General features: G+C 39.3%; 1 long non-coding RNA gene across 2 annotated transcripts; it reads right to left on the bottom strand.

The window, feature by feature from the left end:
- Nucleotides 1–1,209: 1,209 nt before the first annotated feature.
- On the bottom strand, nt 1,210–21,746 carry LOC122976137. Of its 2 annotated transcripts, XR_006400821.1 has the most exons (3): nt 21,309–21,746; nt 15,258–15,348; nt 1,210–2,729 (listed from the first exon to the last, which is right to left on the bottom strand). It is a non-coding gene; the product is annotated as an uncharacterized LOC122976137 (long non-coding RNA). The 2 variants fall into 2 exon arrangements; XR_006400820.1 differs by lacking the exon at nt 1,210–2,729 and having other exon boundaries at nt 10,447–15,348.
- Nucleotides 21,747–22,832: the final 1,086 nt, after the last annotated feature.

Below are 22,832 nucleotides of genomic sequence, written 5' to 3' on the forward strand. Positions count from 1 at the left end.
TAATTTTCTTTTTTTTTATTGTGAGTGGAAATTATGATATTATTTAATAATTGAATATTATTTTAAGTAGACACATAAAATATAATACAGTTTTCAGATTTTCTTAATTTCCTTTAAAGGTTTTTTTTCAACATTTGATTTTCTATTAATTTTTTTTTGCTTTAATCTTCATTAATGATATTTTTACATTTGAAAGTGTCAATAATTAATGTTTAAGTGTAATTTTCAGTCTTAATGTATTTACGTGCAGCGTGTGTCTCAGCAGTGAGGAGGAGGAGGAGGAGGAAGAGTGCTGACAGCTTTCAGTCTTCATCGACAGACTGATGACAAACGCTCGACGGAGGAAAGAAAAACATCGACTGCTGAAGGAAAGAATGTTTCTGTTGCATAACAGCTGGAGCTCGATCAGCTGACGACGGTCAGAATGTAAAATAATGTAAAATAATATAAAATAATATAAAATAATATAAAATATGGATCAGAAACCAGAGTTTGAACTGAGAGAAATCTCAGGTTTTATCAGTTCAGGTACAGAAACAGTGGAGGAGCTTCTCTGTGACCTTTGACCTTCTGATCAGCTGAGCTGGAAGGTCAAAGGTCACGTTCTTCACCTTTTTATTGAGCTTAAAGTCGGAACTTTTTCGAGGCCGCCGACTTATTTTGGAGACTGAAGGAGACAAAGAGCAGAAAACTTCAGGAGTCTCTCTGTTATTTTATATGACTCGGAACCGTCCAGGATCTGATCCAGGATCTGATCCAGGATCTGGTCCAGGATCTGATCCAGGCTGTAAGCAAACATCCGGACAGAGTCGAGCCAGAAACTTGTGAGTGGACGTGGAGATCAGATCCTCTTTGCTTCGTTTGTCTGCTTGTTTGTTTGTTTGTTTACCAGCAGTAACTTTTATTTTGAAGGTAAAATAATCTCGTAATTTGCAGGAAAACGGCAAAAACAATAAATTTTAAGATAATTTGATGCAGCAGCAGGAACATGTTCACTGTTGTTGCTTTTCTGACTCTTAAAAAAGTATAAATGAAATTGAACCTTTGAGTTTTTGTTATTTACGACTCGAGTTGGGAACAAAAGTTGAAAGTTAAACTGATTTGATGAAGAATTTGAAAGGATTTCGACTCATTATTGGAGTTCAACATATATATATATTTTAATTGGTTTTACAAACACAGAAAAACAACAACAGATAATAACAGTAATGACGTGACAGAGAACAAAAAAACAAAGAAACAGACAAATCAAAGTTATAAAATAACTTTGTATCTGACTGAATGGATACAAACTAATAGTCACGGTTGACAAATGAATCGATGCAGAAGATGAAAAACAGTTTAAAGAGTTTAAGGAGGCAGCTGGATGTTTTCTCTAAAACATAAACCAAGAAAAGGTTCCATATTTTATAAAAGTTATTCATGGAACCTCTCAGTCGGTCATGAAACCGTCGTGTAAAACTGGGAGGAAACGTATCTTTCCATTTGAAAAGAATCGACCTTCTGAAAGGGAACGCGCCGGCAACGAAGCACCGGAAACGGCCAGCAGGGGGCGTGAACTGATTTGCTGCATAGCCAGGACATATGAGCACGAGTAGCTGGAGTTGATTTGCAGGGTTTCACCTCAGGAAACAGTTTGATTTGTCCGATAACTGCGGTGAAATATTCTACGTCGCATAAAACCAGTGATGGATGCAAACACAGGAAGTGCATTTAAATCTGTTCCCCAGTCAGCTTTCAAAGGCATAAGACTGAAATTTAGATTTTGTATGAGCTTTATTATATATGATAGAAATGATGCCTGAAAGGAAGGATCACATGGGCGGTTGGGAAGAGGACTGGAGGAGCATCTGGCGCATAAAAGATCATCAGAAAAGAGATCAGCGAATGACTTTATTGGATGCAGATTTTTCGCTATGATGCATCTCTGTGTTTCCTCCTGGTTACCGGTCACATCCAGATGTTTCCAGCAGTTTAAAGTTCAGTAAACGTGTCGGAGATTTAAAACATAAAGAGCAAACTTCATGATTTACTGACAGTTTTTCAGATTCTTGAAAAAAAAAAACCCCATCATCATCTATCAGAGAAGAAGAAGAAACCGAGAGAGAGAGAAAGGGGTTACAAAGTTTCAAAAGGCATTCTGGGAAATGTAGGAACTTCCAAACTGCAGTTGAAGTAAACAATCACTTCAGGATTTTCCTCCTCTAACATAAAGCATCTGTAACAGTCATAAAACTGTGAACGCAGCCGGTCGGTCGCTGCAGCCCTCTCTCTCTCTCTCTCTCTGCTTTCACCGACGCCAAACTAAACAAGCGGCTCGGATTCATAATTCAGCTTTAAATGAGCTTTTCCAGCCGGTGATTCTTCATGAGCTGATTTAACTGTCAGCAGAGAGAGAGCGCCGCTGGTTTTCCTGCCGCTGTCCAAACGGACACAAACTCCACTTTGATTTCATCTGCTGTGAAGGAAGCTGAGGGCACAAATCTGCTAAAGTTATTCTGAAAACAATTGACCAGTTCAGACCAGTAACCACTGTTTAAATGAACAAACTGAACATTTAATGTAGAAGCAGCTCCAACAATCTGAACATGGGGAAAAAATAAATAAATGGAAAATAAATACTTGGATGTGATTTTTTTTTTTTTGTTTTGTTTTTATTGCTTTAAAACAACACGTAATGAAGAACAGAAGAAGACAGCTGGTGCGGAGGATCAGCAGCAGGAAGGAATCTGGCAACAGAGGATCATTATTAGGAGAGTTCAGTATTAAACCTCATAAGCTTCTTTAATAAAATACTGTAAAAAACTTTCAGCATCACCCTAATAACACGTCTTTATATAAGACTGAAGATAAAGTTGCCCAGCGGGACAGCAACATCACTCTGTTACCAGGAAGTAAATATATATAATATTATAAATAGCGCACCAGTCAAAAGTCAGAATCACAGCGAGACTAAACCTGCAGTTGGACCCTGAATGGTTCGAGACAGGATGTTTTTTCCTGACTGCTCGTACGTGAGCTGGCAGCACAAAAAGCACCGAGCGTTAAAAGCTGGACAGGGAGCCAGCGTTGTAATAATGCATCATTTCCAGGAGGAGGAAGGTGAGGAGGCCGAGCCAAAGTTTCAGTCAGAGCCGATCTGAGGTCCCTGGTGCTGTGCTGGTCGGGCAGGTGCCTCTCTCTCTCTCTCTCTCCCTCTCTCTCTCTCTCTCGCCGGCGGTCTTTTGAACAGTTATCTGACTGGAAAGTATCTGGACTTGGCTGTGTGGGGGTTTAATGGGAAACACAGTCCTCAATGAGAACAAGTGCCCCTCTGATTGTTTCCCTCTGCAGTCTGGATCCAAACCCCCGTCCTGTCAGAGGCTGTTAGCTTCGGTTGCGTAACCGCTTCGTTCAGCGCGAAAAGGGGAAAAAAAACAAAAAAAACAAAAGGTCTTAAAACGATGGAAGTCCTCGCAGTTTCATGCGATCGGTTACATCTAATTGGAGGCAGGTTGTGTTTCATGTGCAGAAGAAAAGCAGAATTCAGGGAGTGAATAACAGTTTGATGTCACTTCAGACCCGGACAGGTGACGTCTGGAGCATCTGAGGCTGTCAGGAGCTTTAATGGAAGTGACTCAAGAAGGTCACGGGTCACATCTGGGGTTACCTGAGCTGCACTTTTATATGTTTCATCATCCAGGATGTCTTAGATTCATTGTTGCAGTGATATGCGAAACCAAACACCATGAAATATGGTACGTTTTAAAAGTCGTGATGAAGTCAGTCTGACGTCACTTTTATTGGAGTCAGTTTGGTTTATTTTTGTTGACTTTAGCACAACTGTCCTCACACATGACTGGGATTCTTCTCCTGAGTCGAACTCATCATTTAGTGACCTGAACAAAGCATAAAGCTCCCGAGAACACAAACTACAAGAAAAATGTCTATAAAAAATATACAAAACTTTACTGATACTCACTGAAAACATCATGACACAACAGTTCAAGGTTGTAAAATATGTTGTTTGAGTTTTCATACATACAAATACAGAAGAAATCATAAATATGAGATACTGTGTGAAAGCCATCAGCACTGTATACTGGTTTTCTTAGCTTGTCTCTACATGATGTATAAATATAAAGTTATGTTACTATAAATAAAACGTGATCAGTGTATTCACCCGTCAATAGATAGCAATAAATTGTCTGTTTTATACACCAACATTTTTAGGGAAATTCTCCAGTTTTTATTCATTTTTCAATCCCCCAAAAGTATCTTTGGGATTTAAAATTAAGTTTAATGTTTTTTTTTAGCAAACAGCATCCAACCAACAATCAGCATGAGCCAACGGTCGGCTAACAGTTGAGTTAGCAGCAGTTTGTCTCTGGAAAGACTTCTATTAATAATAAAATGATCGTTCACATTATTACTTTCTTTTTGTGTAGCGAGGAGATATAAAATAAACTATAAACATTTGTTGTGATCAACAAATCAAGTGTCAAGAGTAGGTGAGCATGATCTCCAGTTAAAAACTCCTTATTTATCTTCTACTGGTCCTTTATGCAGCCCCTCAGTTCAGCCTCTGTCTGAAACAGGCCGTTTTAGCTCCTGTCTCTTTAAGGCCCCGCCCTCCTGATGAACCCACTCTGTTCTGATTGGTCAGCTTTCAGGAAGCTTCCTCCGGCTCCGGAGGCTACGTAAACAAACTATAGTAGCAGGATTTCACTTCTTTTTCTCCTTCTTTACTCCAAATGTCAACTTCTCAAATCCATCCGTACATGTTGGAGCTGAACAACACATGGAAACACCTTAGCAACCACCTTAGCAACGAAGGCTACAGAACAGATGGCAGTTTATGAGCTTGTGCGACGAGCCAACGTCATCTCGTCAGCAAAGCAGAAAAAACATCCCAAGCAAAGTGTTCAGAGCAGGTTGAAGCCCTGAGTTTTGTCTTGCAGGCAGCATCACCTCAAGTTTTATTACTCTGACCTTGTTTAACATCCGACACCAGAACAGGATATAAATAACAGAAAACCACAAAAAAACAAGATATGAACTCTTTTAATCTTTGAATATTTATTCTGCTTAAAGTTACAATTTTTAATTTTTAACAAATATTGAATTTTTTGAACTTTTTCATTTTTACAGTTTACATACATTCTCAGACTTTCCATTTAAATGAAAACAAATGACTGATAAAAACTGATGTAACAGTAAGTTAATAGTTGTGATGCTGTGTAATTTTACTGCATTATACTGAAAAGTGTTTCTAATATTTTAAAATATGTTTATTATTATTTTCTTTCTCATCTCTTAGTGTTGTTGGGTTTTTTTTTTGGAAGGAGATCTATTAGCCTGACGTTTCTCTCTGGCTCTGTGACTCTGCTTTTAGCCTTTAAACAACATCAGATTATTGTATAACTTCTTCCACTGCAGCTGCCATTCACAGTTGTTTGTGCTGATTACAGTGATGAGACAGAAATAGAAAAATCTTCCCAGGCTGGGTGTGTCGTCACGGTGACACCAGGAACACAGAAAACCTGTTGTCGGCCGCTGGACAACATGCAGGAAAGTTCGAAACCCGGTGAACTCCCAAACCAGAAGCACGTTTCACTGTCATCTTCCAAAACAACATTTAAAAAGCCAAAAGCTTCTGTCACTAAATGATCTTTGGCATGAATCCTCAGCACACTGTGGTCTATTAAACTACTGAGTCACTTAACAGCTCAGCTTTGAACACACTGGTTCTGACGTTAATGTATGTTTGCAAGATGCAAAACATTCCCAAATTGTGCAAACAGCTTTTCAGTGTAGTCATGTGGAGAAAACCCCCATAAGTGATTTCAGCAGCTTTCAGTTTGAGTCTTTGAGTTTGAGAAAAAAAACAAAAACATAAAAAGATCTTTAAAATACAAAAAGGCTTTTACAGAAATGGTTTGAAGTTGGGAAACTGTTAATCAACCATTTTTTTAAACAGAATCTGGTGCAGAATATGCTTTGCTTAGAGTTAAATGTTAACATTAGCATACTAGCATTAACATGAAATAATCAAACACAGTATATTCCAATATTAGAGAGATTATCTTTCTTCATGAGGCCAGAGGCAACAGAGTGATCTTTACCACCACTCTAGATCAGTAAAGTCTGACATCTGTGTAGTGATGAAGGTCCAAAAAACAACAAAATAAGAAGGCAGACTTTGTTGTTGATGTGTCTGTTCAGAAAGCCGGTCTTGGTCTTGATCTGAACATGAACTATAAGTCCTTTTTTTATCCAGAATGGTCTCAAAAATGTTTCCAGTTAGCCAGGAATTTTGAGGTGCTGAATCATCCACAATGATCACATCTCCTGGTGTGAAGTTGCGTCTGATGTTAAACCATTTCTGTCGTTCCTGCAGTTGGGGAAGATATTCTTTAATCCATCTTCTCCAGAACAGATCCGACATATATTGAACTTGCCTCCAGCTGCGGTGAGCATATATGTCTTCTTTCTGAAACCGTCCTGGTTTTAGAGATGACGTAGTCTTAAGAAGCCGACAGTGGTTCATGGTAAGCGCTTCAAGGTCATTTGGATCTATATAACCTTGGTGATTGGACGACTGTTGAGGATGGCCTCATCAAGACTTTGCACATCAAGGGGGTGGAATTGAGAACCTTTTGCACTGATCTAATTCATCTTTCCCATACACCTCCATGGTGTAGGGGGATGGAAGATCCAACTGATTCTTTTCTAGAGCGGTGTATTATGGATCTGACCTTGATTCCGGCTTTCAGTTGCCTCCCCCAACTCGTGCTGAGCCCCCACAAAATTGGTGCCATTTTCAGATACTAGTTCTTTCACTTGACGACGTCTGGTGCTAAAACACTGAAGGGTATTGATTAAAGAGTCAAGTGATGATGCCACTTATATGTGAACTGCTCTTACAGCTAAACATGTGAAATAATACTAAATAATAAATAATAGTGCTTCACGACCCTCCTCCCACGCTTCACTCCAAAGTGTCGAAAATAATCGACTCCAACATATGTGACAGGAGGTTCATCAGAGACTCTGTCAGAGGCAAATCTGCCATCTGCTGTCTCTAGGAGTAGCATTTATACGCTGATAAACCACATTTCGACACAGTTTTTCTGATTAACACAGTGGAACCGGGAATCCAATATTATTGGCGTAGTCTGGATAACATATGGCTGTGACCACCATGTCCAACTTATTCATGAACATGTTGAAGAATTAGATCAGAAATGTGAAAATCTTTGGCCAGTATGACGGGATGTTTCATCTCTTGTGGCATTGCTGCTCTGCAGAGTCGACCACCAACTCTCAATACATAATTTTCAAGAATGGAGTTGAGTTTCTGAACGTGGAAAGTCCTCTTAACATTCATTCAGAGATTTCATTTGCAAACTTCTTTTGGCAAAAGCAGATTATCTCCATCTCAGCATTAGCCAGTTCAGGGCATCATCTTGTCAACACACTCATGATCATATGCAACCACAATGTAACCTTTGATGCTCTGGAAGTTGGGTGATTCCTTTAGTGAGCACAGCCTTTCAATCCTGCTTCCTGAGTACGCTGAAAAGTTTCTGACATCCACTTTGTCAGCTGACAACGGAAGAAAGCTATGTAATGCTAGCTATGACGATGTTCAGCACTGGAGAATAGAGCCTGAACTTTGTCCCATCATACATGTTCCACCCTGATACACTTGTGATGGACCACCAGGATGTGCTTCTGGTAGTTGAACCTGTGGTGGCAACAGGACGGATGTAAACAATGTCGAGCAAAGACACAATGGCTGCATCGAAGGCTGTGAAGGAGCACAAGTTGAGAGTGTAGCCACTGCTTCCTAACTTCATTACCACGTCAACATTCAAACAGTAAGGTAAGAGTACTTTTGCAATTAAACTGAATTAACATTTATCTTCAGATTCATGATTCCACTCATATTGTATTTGTTTGAGCACACTATCCAGTGGCCTGGGAGCCCATCAAGAAAGTAGTGCATTGTAGTTTTGCATGTGTCTGACGCACCGTGCACTGATCAGTAACTGCTGTTCAACAATATTGTAAACAATTAGTGATGTGATGCCGCTTCAGATAAGTAACGACATCTTGGCAACAACACAAAAACCAAAGACCAAACTTTCTGGAGGTGTTGATGACATTAAAACCTAACTTTGGTGAAAATTTTACCCATTTTAAAAAATAGATTGTTTTACCAATCAATTTTCAAGATTGTAATCATTCATAAGACCGTTACCTTTCATTTTGGGGTTAACATGGTAAAGTAAAATATAGAGCTGGTAAAAAAGCTTTAACACGATATGAGAACTATTTCTCTATGACCGATATTAAGGGAGATATGGCAAGTCAAAGTCACAGAGATACGCTAAGTAGTTCAAACTTTGTTAGTCAACATCTCCCTTAATAGCAATCTGAGACATTTTGGTTCCATGAGTTACTTATATGACCAAATCAGCATACCAGGTTTTATTAATGTCTATGACGATGCGGTCCAGAAGTGTGATGCATTGACCTGGACTTACCCCTATGCAGCATTCTGGGATGCTTTAAACCACATATGTTGCATCTGAGTCACTTCCTGTAGTCTTTGCTGATGTGTCTCTTACGCAGACAGCCAAGACATATTCCATTGTCTTTTAGGAAAGCAATTTTTTCTCACTATGTGTCCTCTTTTCCAACTGTGGACACACATCCAGAGCATGTCCACTTCCACAGAACAAACAGCTCTTCCAAGCAGGCAAACTTTCCTTTTCCTTAGTTCCTTTATCACTTTTCTTATCCGCAGTTATCACAGTGGTGGAAAAGATACTTCCTTTTATTCTTGGATGACACTATGACTTGGACCTCCTTACGTCTTTGCTCACTTTTGGAGTGTCTCTGATATCTCCAAATAGTGGATCTGTTAGAATCTTCACTTGCCTCTAAAGGAAATCCACCATGTCCTTAAAGGTAGCTCTTTGCTTGTGTTTTTCCTGGAAATCACATCCCACAGTTCTCCATTTATCCCTCAGCCGGTAGGGCAACTTCTTTATGATGACTAGCATATTAGCAGGCATGTTAAGCTCATGCATGTAGTTGACTTCCATGGCATCATAACATCCTCTTAGAAGTAGGATGTATGTTTGTAGAACTTTTGTGTCATACGGTTTTATTGACGTCCATGAAAAAGCCTCCATATAAACTAGCAATTTTATGCTTGTTGCTAAAATGCTCCTATAGTAAAGACTTAGCATTCCTGAATCCACTGTCTGAGGCCGTATGCAGGCAACTCTTTGCTAGTTCCCGTAGTTGTCCTCTTGTGTACTGTTCCAGATAATAGAGACAATCTCTGGAGTCATTGTTCTTGCTTTCATTACTGTGTTCAAAGGATTAACTGAACGTTTGGTACTGAAGTTGGTCACCATCAAAAACTTGAATCTCCTTCTTGAGCATGGAAGAAACACACTGTTGCTAATGCAGAGACTATATTGCTCTGTTCACCATTGCTTAAAGCAGGTAATGTAGCTGGAGATGTTACATATGCGTGTTCACCCAGGTTTCTGATGCTTGACTGGAGTGTCAAAAGAGCTGTGATGAGAGATTGGATTTGAGTTACGGCTCTGTCTGCGGTTGTTATTATTGGTGCTTGTGGATTGTTAACACCATGCTTTGGGAGGATTTGTACATGTGTATGCATGTCTTGTAACTGCATGTCTTGTAACTGCAACTACAAAAGGATCTGCTTTAACTCCACAATACGTAATTTCTGCCACTAGGGGTCTCTTAATCAAGCAGTAACTTAAGATGGAGTTTGATGATGTTGTGAAGTAGTGCGGGATCATGGGAGTTGTTGTCTTCATTGGTTAGGATTCCTTCAGTGTTCATGAGGTATTTACCTGGAGCGGACTTATCTACAGAAGTCTTGAATACGGGGATTAAAAACGGTAAAAACACTGAATAAAGCAGTTTCACATTAAAAGTCAGTGTTTCTCTGAGGCTGTTCGGCAGACACAGGACATCCGGTAGGGGCTGCAAGCTGAGCTGCTGCTAATGTTTGTGCAGCTTGTGTCTCTGACAACTTAAGATCCAGACGTCCGATGACTAAAATCCTTCATCTGGTTATCGTAAAAATTTGGCATAAACTAAATAAAAGTCAATTTATGGCAGAGTTTCTGGCTGACGACCACAATGCTGACGTATTATCTTGTACATGTATTTGGTAGACGCCATTGTGGCAAACAGCCACAACGCTGACACATGTGCACAAGATGATCACCGTCTTGTGCACATATACTCTTTGGTAGAGGGGTATGACGCCAATGACAGCCGACCAAATGAAACAGACTGTTATCTTGATTAAAATTATGGATTTCTTTGGGTTTGAAAATTGTCAGAAACATTTAGAATAATGTAAATACACAACTCAACACAATATATAACATAGATCTAGTTGTTTTAAGACATTTTAATGCAGAATAGTAATGTGATGTGTGACATGGCTCCATACCATCTGACACTTTAGATTATTTTAGTTTAGTTTAAGTCATTTCGGACACTGGATCCCTTTGAGGCTTCTGGTCCCTTCACTTTGGCCATAGTAGCAGCAATGTTGCTTCCATCTCCAGCTTTGCTCCTCCTGTTTCCAACGGTTGACACACTCTCACCTGGTTGTATTTTATCCTGTGTGTCAGATGTTGCGTTAATGTTTGAGTGGGAGGAGAGAGTGTAATGTTGAGCATCAGTGTGGGGAGTTTCCTCCTTTGGAGAAATGTCTGAGTTTGCAGCAGTTGGTAAATCTGCAGTCATATGACCTGTTTGCAGAAAGGGCCTTTCCAGTTTTAAAAAGCCATTGTTTCACAACTTCCATAAAATCTGTGTTGCATTTAGTTGCGCGTTTAAACCAGTCGCTCTGGGTTTCCTGTTCCTGTTTGGGAAGCAATACAAACTTAATCATGCTGTTTTGCATTTTCATACAATTGAATCACTTTCTCCAGTTTGAATCACACATCCTTTGCATTTTCATCCTTTTTCCTTTTTGATTTACATTTGATTGACGTTCCTTCTGAGGAGTTTCAGTTTTGCAAGCCAGCGACTTGGTTGTGAGCTTGACTGGCCTTCTTCTCTTCCATTTCATCATTCACTTCATTTGTCTCACTCATTTTGCCATTTTCCAACATGCACCATTCATAAAGAAAACACAGCAACATATAAACGCCACCCCACAGATAAACCGCATTCACAATGGTTCAACATCTCAATCGTGTCGGCGATGCGATTTTTCAACTCAACAGAGCACAGCAGCCGCAGCGTTACAGTCAAACCAGCCAAAAACCTCCACCGACCTCGGCGAACCAAGCACGCAAGACACAAGCCAAAACCAACAGTCCCCAAAGGACAAGGCAACACATCCAAACTGTGTTCAACTAGCAACAAATACACAGAAGGAATGAATCCACAAGTGTAAAGCCTACCGCTTCTGAGGGCTGTAATGTGCTGCTATCAACAAGCGAGTTTCCACCGCAGCAGCAGTCAATTGTGGCTTCTCCAACCCGAGCTCAAGAGGGAAAACGGTCCAAATGTTCCAGCAATGTCCATTCAATCCAAAACTCTTGAGATCCAAGGCATCCATGCGGTCAATCCTTTCAATCCCGTCCATGCAGTTGTGTCATTGATTCAGCTATTTTCTGTCGACTAAATTGTAGCGACTTCCATCAATGAAAAAAAGCCACTAAGAGGCTAAGTAGGCTCGTAACTGTGACGCGTTCATACAAATCCATACTGAAGTCCAGATGATGTTTGATCTGGTTTATTCATGAAAACAACAAAAGACTGACAAGCAGTTGTTGTTTTGGAATAATTAACTGAAGACTAAATTGGTACCTTATGTGATGTGACGATCAACAGAAAATATCAGAGCCCTATGAACCCTCTGTGTCTCTGTCCCGCCATACAAGAGACAGGTAAATAATGTGAAACTACATCCATGTGCAGCCTAAACAAATAAACAACACAGGCTAAATGTACATTTTGGCTCCGACAAACAGGTTTCTGGTTTTACTGATTTCAGCTCATTTGTTTCATCAGCTTGCAGACATTTGAATCCATCACAGTCGATGTTTAATCAACTGTATTTATCAAAGTTTGTTGCAGCTTTTCTCCTGAGAACTTAAATTCCAAACAAATCCAACCTAACAGAGCTGTAAAATTAACAACAGAATAAAAAACCTCTCTGGTGTTTTGGGGGATTTCCTTAAATTCTGGAAGAACTCGTCTTATTTATGTCTTTCACTAGCAGTTAAAGAGGAGGATTATTTTGGTTAAAACTCTTTTTCTGAGAAAGTGCTCTCTCCTCACAGAGCTTTTCTTCATGTAAGCTGGCATGGAAAATAAGCCATCCTCTTCTCCGCTCTGCTTTCCAAATCTGAGACGTTCCAAGTGGGGGAGCTGACATGGTGGCATTGGCCCCGAACAGGCGACATCTGCAAACACTTTCCAAATCACTGCAGCAGCTGAGCAGCACGAGGAGGAGACGGAACAACCAAAAAAAAAAAAAAAAGTTTCTAATATGATTTCTGATTAATCTGTTGTGTTCTGATGTGTCATCCATCTTAGAGGGTGTTTGGTGAATTTCCGTAAAGCTAGGAGAGGATGGCTATCACCTCCTCCTGTCCTGAGTTTGGATGAGTCAGTGCTGAGCAACAGAAAAGGAGGATATGAGCAGATTTATGAGGTGAAACTCAGAGAGATTCTGCCGGTTGACGTTACCACCTCAGACCGTGGTCAGGTGCTCCTTCAGGATGCCAACAAAACACCAGCGAGTAACTTCCAATAAACGCCTACATCTCTGATCTGATGAAGGCCTGGTTGGAAAACAATCAACCAATCAGAACTATTGAAGAAGGAGTGAGAATGGAGACGCCAGAGACAGAAAACTTTCCACAAAGATGAATCAAAAAAAACAGTTTGCAGCTGCACAGGTTGTTGTAAGTCCACTTACAGAAATATGTGTTAAATCATTTTTTTCTCTACGTGACAAAGTAACTGCTGGGATGGATATGAGTAATAGATTAATTGTTTATTAATCAGACCTCTTCTGATCCATCTTTTCCTTTAGTATCTCAGGACATAAACGCCTGTATGGAAAAAACGAAAAATACCACGTTGACTGGAATATAAGACGATATTATTCATAGGTTGTATTATATTCAAGGGTGAGACGACATAAAATATACTTTCCTCTTAAATGGAATGAGTGTCTCTTACAGAGAGTGTTGCATTATGGGTTGTTTGTAGCTGTAATGTTGCTAGGCTAGCAGGTTTCGTCTGTTAAGAGTCACCAGAATCAACATCTCCAGTAGCAGCCTTGGAAAACGGGTCATGGCGTACACGAACACAGTGTCAGAACTTGTAGAAACTTTCCACTTATTATATAAAACAGGTTTATTTTTGTTTTCACACTGACGGTAGTGAACGAGAATGTGGGTCGAAATGTTATTGACCAATTAAAAATGTGGTTTCAACGTCCCAGATTTGGATTTTTTTTTTAGGCATCCAGAGCCAGTTTGTTTTCAGGGCTTAAAGTTTACCGTGTTTATAAGGAGTTTGAATACATCTTTGAGTCGCTGGGACCAACTTAACCCACTGAACTACTTCCAGAGTGGAAAGAATACAGAACTCTTGCACCATGATGGATCGAGTTCGAGCTGATTTATGGCTCCATAAGAGCTGAACATGGAATTAGGGAGGTCTGCTCCTCCACACTGGAACCTCCTCCAGGTTTAACAGGAGTCAAGATTTATTCAGAAGGTGTTTTTGATATCTAGCTTTGTCTTTCAACAGCAGATTTTCTCTCAGCTACGAGGACTTAAAAACTTAAGGACTTAGGACTTAAAGATAGGAAGGTCACGTCGCCTACTTCCTGTATCTGTGCTGTGGTCACGTCATTAGGGAGGGAAGATAATGATGGAAGAGTTATATTCATGTCCTCAGACAAGACTGTTGTGTGACTACCAAGTTCACTGTTTGAAGGTATAAAACGCTGTCTGTGGTTAAATACTACACTAAACTTCCCATTTAACCTCTTTGCAGGACAAACTTTCGATGATAAAAGGCGTCCCTGCTCTGTCAGGTCAGATATACTGGAGACTTCAACTTAGCAAACAACATAATAACTTGTGCAATCAAGATCATATCTAATATCTTTTGTGCAGAAGTTATTATGTGGTGCAACCAAGATATTAACTTAACATTTTTATTTTGTGGAAACAAGATAACTTCTGCCAACAAGATTGTAACTTGTGCAAAGGGTAATAACTTTTGCAAACAAGATAACCGCTCCAAACCATAAATAATATCCTGTGCAATCAATATCATTTTTATTTTGTTGGAACAAGATAACAACTTGTAAATAAATCAAGATAAGTGGTACAAAAGATATATAATATCTTGTGCGAGTAAGAAGTTGCTCTTGCAGACAAGATACCTTATGCAATCAAGATAATATCTTAAAATCTCGTGTGCAGAAGCTATTGTCTTTGTGACCATGATATTAAACTGTATGATCAAGATAGTTTTTAATTGTGTAAAGAATAATAGCTTTTTCAAACAAGAAAATGTGTGCAGATCAGATATTATCTAGTATCTTGTGCTAACTAGATAACAATTTGTGCAATCACGATAATATCTAATTGTGTGTGAGTAAGATGAAGAGTAAAAGACATGTAGCAAGACATTAACGCAGCATTACGTACGTTAACTGAAGGTAAAAGGAGGATTAGTAAGGAGGAGGTCAGTGAATTACTTAGTTGAAGGTAAATAAATGAGTTTTCTTGTACAGCAAGTAAAGAAAATGTAGAAAGAAGTGAAAGTGAAGGCAACTGAAATGTGTGTAATCTCTGATGGATGTTTACAGCAGACAGTTTGGGTTTTAATTTGAGCGGTTGCTTTCGATTTCTATTCCAAATAAACTTGGCTAACCACAGAAACCGACTCATCCCCAGCATGAGGAGTCATCGTCATCGTTTCCCTTGTCTCTATGCCAGTTTCCCAGCAGCTCCTGAACGCTGCACAGACCAGGACTGAAGAAGTCTTTGTGTTTTTACTTTCCTCTTTCTGTCTCATCTGCCATCTCATCCGAAGCCCTCCACCCTCCTGACAAGAATCTGAGGCTCCAAACACTCTGGCTCGAGTCCCGCAGACTCCACACGTGTCTCTGGAAAACCATTCAAGGCGTTCGGAAAGAAAAACCAAACAATCACTCTGGTAATTACCTCATTACCCAGCAGCCCACCTGAGAGCCGGAGAAGGCGGCTGGCATGGCGTGTCCTCGCCGCATGGTGACAGTCTGGGAGCTGAAACTTCCTGATAGTTTGAAACAATAAAGGAACAGGTGGAAAGAAGCCTGATGAGTCGATGCAGCGATTAGCGGTGCTGGAAATGTGTGAAAGAAACAGTCTGAAATTTTGAAATTCTTTGTTTTTGGATGAGAAAATGATCCTTAGTTTAATTTCTGAATATATTTAGCCTAGCTTAGCATAAAGACTGGAAACAAGGAGAGACTGTTGGCCTTAAAACAGCCAGTGTGTGTAAGTAAATTAATAAAAAATAAATTAGCTGGTTGATGATGTGGCAGCTAATTGCATTTCCAACATTATCTTAGCTAGCTAGGTAGCTACAAAAAGCTAGCATATCCAATGTAACAGTAGCTTTTTGTAGCTAACAAGTATCTAATTTAGCATTTAAAACAGGGAGCATCTACAAGGAAACTTCTAGCAAATATTTCTACAAAACAGCTGCACAAGAAATTAATGTTATGTTTTTATATCGAGTTGTTATTATGGCAGCTACAAACTATTAGCATACATTATGTTAGCTTAGCTTGTAGCCAGCTAAATTAGATTTTGTTCATCTAATGTTGCAGAAGCTGTTTTTAGCTAACCGGTGTTACACCAGGACACGGTTACGTGGGGGAAACTGCTATCCTCTAAACTGCTAGCCTAATCCAGGACGGGCAACTTGGAGCGGGGCGCGAGACTAAAGACGACCCTGAAATGTTCCTGCGGTACCGGTCCATCTACCTCCTCAGTCACAAATGTCTTGCTAGCAGGACCTCGCAAATATGTTGCCCCGGTTAAACAAAACACAGCACTACCCTGGCTGTGTGTGACTATATCAGCCAAAGCGCATATTTAGATGATTATTTCTAAGCCTTAAACACTTATCAAACACAGCTTGTGCATAGACAGTAGTGATGTGCGCCATTGCACGGATTGCAGTTATCTCCGCGGGCACAGCGGATAATCCACGGATCTGATGGGTCACAGAATCACAAATTTACATCTGAGGTCTCTAAGTCTCACACTGAATGCCGAATCAACATTATATGTTTATAGTTTGTAGATGTTCGACAGCTAAAGCATGTTTAACATAATGTTAGCTCTCTTTGCTACCTAATATTATGGTAGTTAAAAACAGCTAACATATCTGATGCTGCCTGTAGCTACCTGGTGTTGACGTGTTTAAACTAGCTTAGCATAAAGAGTGAGAGCAGCATCAAAAGAGAAAATCCAATGTTGAACCTTGTATCAGCTGGGTTTAGCTGACAGTTGATTTAGCTTCAATGCTAACTGCTGCCTAAAAACTGCTTTTTAAATTTCTATTTTTGCACCTTGTTTAATGAACAATATGCAACATGTCAGTTGGTGGATTTGTATTCAGAGATGTTTAAAGCATGAAAACTTTTTTTTAACCATCAAATTGAGTCCAGATGAAGCTAATCAGTCAGGGGTCATTTAATGGATTTTTTCCACATTAATAACCCTGTAAACTGCAATTATTAATTATTATTGTTGTCTCTATAACTCAAACAATAAAAAAAATCCCCCTCTACATTTATAATGCTCAATTAATCGGAATTTAATAGACACATTAAGGACAATTAAGGGATAAGTCGTATGTTGTGGTTAAATATTTATTGTCTATTTGAGCTTTTTAAAGGTTTGAATGTTTTCTGTTTTCTGTGTCAGACTTGGAGGCCGGAGGGCAGACAAAGGCAGCATTGTACTGAGCAGAAAGAGAAGCAGAGCAGAGTGAAGGAGGTTATATAATCGTCGGAGGCTTCACCGCTCATCACCATGATGTGATGCAGGTGCTGCATGGGCTCTGGCACGCAGACGCAATGCTGGCGCTTTGGCAGGAAGAGACATTTGATTGGTTTAAGAGAGACAGCTGAGCCTATCAGCTGATTGCAGTAAAAGATGAAGGTTAGTTTTCTTACAGGATCTATAGACGACTAGTGCTGGAAAGTAACTAAGTACATTTACTCGAGTACTGTACTGAAGTACAGTTTTGAGGTACTTGTACTTTACTTGAGTATTTCCATGTGATGCTACTTTCTACATTTCAGAGGGAAATATTGTACTTTCTACTCCACTACATTTATTTGACAGCTTTAGTTACTTTTCAGATGAAGATTTGACACAATGGATAATATAACAAGCTTTTAAAATACAACACATTGTTAAAGATGAAACCAGTGGTTTCCAACCTTTTTGTCTTTTGACGTCTTACAAAAAGCAGTGTGTAGTCGAGGTCACATTTCACATGTCTATGAGTTGTTAACAGCTCCACCAAATAGTGATTTTTCCCTCTAAACTTCTCACATGCTTTCATTTCAATAAATGTTCAAATGATCCAATATTTCAGCAAAAATCAAAGATTAGAGAAAAAGTCCAAAAACTGAAAACAGATTTGTGTATCAGAACTTTGTTTTTTCTTCTTTCCTCTCCCATTAATCATCTCACCACCCCTCAGATTTATCTGCTGACCCTTTGGAGGGGCCCGACCCCTAGGTTGGGAACCACTGGACTAAACTAGCTAACTGTATATAAAGTAGTGTAAACTAGCTCCACCTCCAGCAGCTACAACAGTAACATGCTGCTCTAACACTGATGCTTCACTATTAATAATCTAATGATGTCATATATAATAATATATCAGTCAGAGGGACCAAACCACTACTTTTACTGCAATACTTTAACTACATCAAGCTCATAATACTTATGTATTTTTACTGCAGTACTTTAACTACATCAAGCTCATAATACTTATGTACTTTTACTGCAATACTTTAACTAGTATTTTTTTTTAGTATTAACTAAGTACTTTTACTTTTAATTGAGTATTTTTACTTTGCTGTATTGGTACTTTTACTGCAGTAAAGGATCTGAGTGCTTCTTCCACCTCTGGCAGATGGTGAAAGAAGTGTATCAGGTCACCTCACATGTTCTCAGGCAGGTAAAACAACCCTCTAAATAAAAAAAACAGAAAGGTGTTTACCGCGTTCTGCAGCCCAGCAGAGTAAAACTCACAAACATTCACACCTCCAGTAGATTTTCCTTTTTTTAGCATGAACAGACTGAAACAAAGCAGCTGTTATTCGAGCGCCAGCAGCAGTTTGTTTCCAGCGTCTCTGCAGACTGAAAGCTGCCAGCTCAGTCCTTCACAATAAAACACACAGGCCTTCACAATAAAAGACACTGTACACTAAAAAATACAGCCGTCTTCATGAGTTGGTAGTCGTGGTTAGTGGAGCTGCAACTGACACTTATTTTCTGTGAAGTGTCAGTAAATATTGGTCATTATTCAGCCAGTTGCAAAGCAGCAGGAGAGCACTGTTTGAACCTGAAATTTTCACCGTGAGTAGCAGCATTTTTAACATTTGTAGCGTATTTTAGTATCTTAACCCAACCATCATCTTTCCCTAAACCTAACCAACGGTGTTAAATGACATGCAAAAATGTAGAAAATGCAGTGTACTTATTGCATGTATTTTTAAAGTGTAGACCTGTATTGTTTGTACACCATTGGGTGAGATTGGTCTTTAAATGTCTTTTGTTCGAACAACTGTCCAAAACACAAAGATATTCAGTTTGTCATCATGTATGACAAACAAAAGCTTCTAATTCTCACTTCTGAGAAGCTGAAACCAGCAAATATTTCATATTTTTGCTTTAAGAAAAGACTAAAACAATTATTCGATTAATTTTCTGTCATAAAAACCGTTAAAAACCCCGGTGATGTCATACTGTACTGATCTATCACAGTGAAGATCAAGTCTAAATAAATCTTTATCAATGTGAAGTTATTGTTGCTTGCTTGCTTGCTAATGCAGTTAAAGCACATTGTCCCGTTAGCAACCGAGTCACCATTAGCACAGTTGCTAACTAGCTTGCTCACTGGCAGTGGCTAGCTTGCAGCTGGCTAGTGGTAGTATGTTACTAGTTAGCTTGGTAGCTTCAATTAGCCTCTCAAAGTTGGTCACAAAGCTTCAGCACCGAGTATTTCACGACAACAAGCTAATTTCCTTTGCTGAGTCACTCTGTGATCTAACAGACATGACGTGAATTTTAATGGTTCGATGCTTCAGTTTGAGCAAAATCCTGAATCTGTCTGACTTTGAAACTGGTTTTACTGCAGTCAAACAAGGGGAAAATAATCTATAAAATATAACATCTGTAAATCTACAACATAGTTTAGACTTCCGTGATATGTTGGTTAGTTGTATTTGTTCGAACTTGATTGCTAACAGTGAGCTAACAGCTAACATCTGTTCATTCAGTACATTATCTGTTTTTGGGTAACGTCAGGGTTCAAATTCACACAAATAAAGCAAAGCGAATGTTCACAGTTTAGTCTTAATAAGCCATAGAACAACAAAAAGCTAAACTGTTAGCTTATTAGCTAAAATAACTGCAGTCATTGACTGTTTTTGGCTTATTTTTTCTTATCCAGCAGCAGAAGTCAATAAACGAGATAATTCTGTAGTTCAGATATTAAATGTGATATTTTTGTCACGTATATAAAGCAAAATACCCTATTAGTAGTAATATGAATATTGTTAGCAGTAGTAGTATGTTTATTAGTATTTTTATAAAGTCTGTATAAACCTGTGCAGAACATGTACCACTTTCTGTTAAAGGTGTTTACTTTAACTGTTTTTTGTTTATTTTTATGTTTTTTGGGTAACATAAGAGTTCAATATTTTCATGTCGTAACTTGAGTGGAACAAAGTTTTTATTATCATTATTAGTGCTAATAGTGGTGGTAGTAATAATAGTAGTAGTAGTGATAATGGAACCAGACTTGTGTTTAAAAAAAAAATCTATTTGTTTTCCGTTAAACTTGAGTCTTAATTGGAAAATTGACTTGTTGATTCTTAATTTGCCGTAGGATAACAGCACCTCGTTAGCCTAATTGGCAGAGTGCTGAAGGAGCCTCGGGCTGAGAGTCGACGCTGTAATAATGGCCCCCTAAATTAGTCTGAGCCCATCGAGCCTCGCCGCCATTTGATGTGTGAGCGGTTAAGGTTTACGGGACGAAGCGTAAACGCTGCTGCTCGCCACAACAACAAGCTTCATGAACGCAGACGTGAAAGGGGGGGGAAAAAAAGAAGGAGAGAAGAAGAAAAGAGGAGTGAACTTTTACAGCCTGAGAGGCTCAAGAAGTGTTGACTCTGGCGAGCAGCGTGTTGAAGCTTGTTTGCAGCTGTCAGACTCTTTATTGCCGGTTTAAAGCTGAAACTTTCACACTTCAAAAGCAACGAAATCTGATCGACTTCTTCACTTTGATGATTTCATTTTGTTTCAAACTGCCTCGTCAGTGAAACTCTTTTCTCAGATTATCTCCTGCACAGAAACATATTGTCGAGATGAACGTATTAAAGGACGAGTTCACACTTTTTCAAATGGTCTTAAACCAATAGTCAGTCATCAAATGAACATTAAATCTGTTTTTCTTGCTGTAATCATTCCTCCTGTTCATACTGACCATTAGAAGATCCCTTCATAATGACCTTACAATGGAAGTTTATCTGAAGCTAATATGAAACTTCAGCGTCCAAATGAGTCAAATCCAGTAGATATCTTTCAACGTTACAGTCTTTTTAGTGCCAAAGTTCCTCTTTTTGTTACTATACTTCCACCTGCAGCTCAACAGGGAAACACAAAGACTGTAAATGTGTCAGATATCCACTTGATATGACTAACTCAGACTGCTGAAGCTGAATAGAAGCTTCACACAGACTTTTAAATGACTGTTTTATCCTCCATCACTTCCATTGAAAACACATTTGAAGGATCTTTTAATATCCAGTATGAACAGGAGGAATGATTACAGACACCTGACTGCTGCTGGTTTAACACACTGGGAACACTGGAAACACTGGGAACCTGAGGAATAAAACTTTGAGGTTTCAGATGTTTGCCTGGTGAGTGTCTGTCATCACTTTCCCGCCTCTTCTTCCTTTAATGTCTGTGCATCACCTGCTGGCAGCGACGCATCTTCCCTCCATCCTGTCGCATGTGACGGCACGTGTCGGATGAGCTGCGTTCACAAACGGAGAGTCAAGTGTCTGGGTTTCCCCTCCTCCTCCTCTTCTTCCTCCTCCTCCTCCTCCTCCTCTTCTTCATCACTGTGTTCAGAACTTCCCTCCGACACGGAGAAAACATGTCAGCAGTTTTTGGCTCTGCGGCTGTTCCCAGCATGCACGTGTGAAGCAGGCGGATGTGTTGTGATGCGATGAGTGGGTGGGTACGCCTCATTCTTCCCATCATGCTCTGCTCCGCCAGGGACGCTCGCTCTGATTTCAGCAGCTTTTTTTTGTGTGTGTGTGTGCGAGCACGTGGAGCAGACCTCAGTGATCCAAACACACCGATCACAGTGTGTGTGAGTGTGAACAGACGTCCTGCCGACAGACCGTCGTCTCGGTAATTTGTTGAGTGTTTTAGTGTGAAAGCAGCAGCGCTGATTTACATTCCTCTCATTCCTCCAGCTGCTGCTGAACAACAAACAGCTGCAGCCAAAACTCCTGCTGTCAAATTAACTGAAGTAATAATGATGAAAATATAACATGTCGTCATACATTAAACTGCTGCATAAACTCTGTTTTGTCAGTATGTACAGTCCAGAGATGCAACAAATAGTCGATTAACTATTTAGATAATCAATAAGTCATTTTGAGTCATTTTTTATGGGGGAAAAAAACAAATTCTCTGGTTGCAGCTCCTCTGAACTGAATATCTTTGAGTTTTGAAAGACGTCAGCTTGAACTCTTCCTCACTTTCTGATGTTTTATGGACCAAACAAACGATGTATCGATAATGAAAATAATTCTTAGTTTCAGCCCTAAAAATGGACGAATTTAAATCAGAATGAATATCAGTTTTAATCTACGTAATGTAATGGGGAAATTGCTGATCACTCAATAAACACACAAAGAGAGCATTGTCAGGTTATGAAATAGTGTAATCAAATAATACAATCAGAAGTATAAAGCATCATAGTTCTGGAGACAAAGATACCACCTAGCTATCTTTTCTTTGTCTGAAAGGTTAACCAGTCCCTTAAATACTACTGGTACAGAATTTAAGACATCTGTTTACTAACCTTACAGGTCAGCAACCCTCAGATAGAAACATAAGTCAAAAGTTCAGCTAACCTAGGAACAGACTTTCTTCACGACCATATATGACAGTACATAAGCACCAAGTAGCATCACAAAATAACATTACTACTATATTAAATGAAGGACAAACCACACTATCCTCTAAAGCTGATCAGTTTTACATGTAAACATCTACATAACTACAGTTTATCTTATCACTGGCTCAGGTAATGGTATAACAGAATAAACTTAACTGTTAAACACACAACTGCCTCATCTTACACAGCAAAGAACGAAGTTTAGAATAGACACAGCACACACAAACTAACACTAAACTGAACTTCAACACTGTCTGAAACATGTATGATATATTGAAGAAATACATCAAATGATGAACCTGTTA

Source organism: Thunnus albacares, chromosome 24 (assembly GCF_914725855.1).
Source record: "Thunnus albacares chromosome 24, fThuAlb1.1, whole genome shotgun sequence".
Taxonomy (NCBI): domain Eukaryota; kingdom Metazoa; phylum Chordata; class Actinopteri; order Scombriformes; family Scombridae; genus Thunnus; species Thunnus albacares.